This window comes from Puma concolor, chromosome D2, assembly GCF_028749965.1.
Source record: "Puma concolor isolate L17-30 chromosome D2, mPumCon1.1.hap2, whole genome shotgun sequence".
NCBI lineage: Eukaryota > Metazoa > Chordata > Mammalia > Carnivora > Felidae > Puma > Puma concolor.
The window spans coordinates 7,569,068-7,571,344 of record NC_141677.1 but is presented as its reverse complement, the minus strand read 5'-3'; the positions used below and the strand labels follow the sequence as shown (position 1 = coordinate 7,571,344).

Below are 2,277 nucleotides of genomic sequence, written 5' to 3'. Positions count from 1 at the left end.
TTCCATTAAAACTGATTAGTAAAATCAAGACCAGAAGATGCTTTTGGCAATGTTTTTCAATGTGCTTGCTAACATTTTATTTCAAAGGCTATTGATTAAGTTTTTATTGTTTTTGTAACCCAGTGATGCAGATTTAATACTGTATTTTTTAATTACATTTCTTTGTTAGATTAAGCCTGACGTTTCTTTTTTTTTTTTCCTCTAACACCTCATCATGTAACAGTTCTCGAAATAACTAGGATATAGCACTGACATCAAAATATTTGATTGATTCATAGGACTCAGTCAAAGAATGTGTCCACTGAGTAAAGAAAGCAACACATCATCTACCACTGTGTCCTTATGTGACAGAATTGACCAATAAAATGTGAACTTTAGCTTGGAACCACATCATGGAAAACACCGAGGACCATGACGACAAATTTGGAATGTGTTAAGTAGAAGATGAAGACCCTTTGGCGGGTGTGAGTAAGAATATCATTTAACTAAATGACTATTAAATAAATAATATTTATTTATTAAAATAACTTTGCCAGTGCGAAGAACAGATTGAAAACCAAATATGGGGGTGCCTGGGTGGCTCAGTCAGTTGAGCATCCGACCTGGCCTCAGGTCACGATCTCGCGGTCCGGGAGTTCGAGCCCCGCGTCAGACTCTGTGCTGACAGCTCGGAGCCTGGAGCCTGCTTCCGATTCTGTGTCTCCCTCTCTCTCTCAAAACCAAGTAAACATTAAAAGAGTTTTGTTTTGTTTAAAAAAAGAAAAACTCAAAAAACAATTTAAGTGAAAATGATACTGCTGCGTGATTCATGAACAAATGTGTGTCGTATGGATGGCAAAAGGCAAAAGCCATACTTCTAAATCCTCTCCGCTCTCATGTTTCTTTTGAAGGCACACCCAGTCCAAATTTACTGGATTACTGACAGTGTCTGTCATGATTACCTATGACAACCTCTGAGGCCAGGAACCATGGGCTCAGTATCTGTATTTTTGATCAGCTAATGCTAAAGGAAAGGAAAGGCAACGGGAGATTTTAAAAAACTGGTTCCTCCCTTATCTCAATAGCCTCAAGACTGAACAAGGGCAGGGCATCAGTACATGAAAAGTGGGGTTACTGAAAACACTCTGACTCCCCTCCATAGACTCTGAGCATCGGCACCTTGATGACCAAAGAGCTATCTGAACACTTAAGACCTGCCGTGCCTCAGGACCAAGAGAGATGTTCCTTGGGGTTGATGTCTGGTTACAACAGAGCATTCTAGAGGGCTGAGGTTTAGAGATAAACTGGCATATATTAATTGATTTCTCTTTTTTGAAGTGTATTTTCTTAGTTTTGAAAGAAAGAGAGCATGAGCAGGGGAGGGGCAGAGAGAAAAGGAGAGAGAGAAAATCCCAAGTAGGCTCCGTGCTGTCAACACAGAGCCCGACACGGGGCTCGAACTCATGAACCATGAGATTGGGCCCTGAGCCGAAATCAAGAGTCAGACGCTTAACTGACTGAGCCACCCAGGCGCCCCATATTAACTGATTTCAGTTTGAATCCAGGTGTCACTAGATTATCTTGGCATGACATTCATAAATAACAAGAACTTGACTGTTCATCCTCAAATAATTGCAGTGTCTGAGCCATCTTCTTGACCCATTGCTCAGGTGACCTATTTACCCAAAAAGATGGATTATCTTACCTCAGTGGACTGAGCCCACAGACATCTTAATGGTTTTTATGAATGTGTAGAAAGACTTTGTAACTAAACTCTATTTTTTACTCAGGCATTTGGCTGCGAAAGAAAGAAAGAAAGAAAGAAAGAAAGAAAGAAAGAAAGGGAAGGGATCTGTCTCTGTTCTCTAGCATGATTACTCAAACCAGGCTTTAAGAAAAGATACAGAGTGACGATCCCATTCCACTGTCTTCCCAACAAACACTCACTGAAAAACACCCAAGACACCGGAGAGATCAGAAAACAGAACATACACTCAAAGACCTGAATGAATGTTCAAGGAAATAAAATACCACTTCTTTCCAGCTGATTCATCTCCGGATTGCCTCTCATTGGATCATCTTGGTTGCTACTTACCCATTCCTGACCTATCCCTGCTGTCAGGAAGATAAGATATCATGATTAGTCAAGTCCGGGCGTCATGCTTACCACGGGTCCAGGGAACAGGGCCAAACATAACTTGCTCTTGTTGGATAGCATTGAAAGACAGAACAAGAGATGTTCACTACGGCATTAATGCACCTGGACATTTTATAGACCAAGTTGACATCAATGAAATA

General features: G+C 40.8%; 1 long non-coding RNA gene across 1 annotated transcript; it reads left to right on the top strand.

The window, feature by feature from the left end:
• Positions 1 to 285: 285 nt before the first annotated feature.
• Positions 286 to 1,915, top strand: LOC147575751 (uncharacterized). The gene is made up of 2 exons (XR_015241514.1): positions 286 to 464; positions 1,770 to 1,915. It is a non-coding gene; the product is annotated as an uncharacterized LOC147575751 (long non-coding RNA).
• Positions 1,916 to 2,277: the final 362 nt, after the last annotated feature.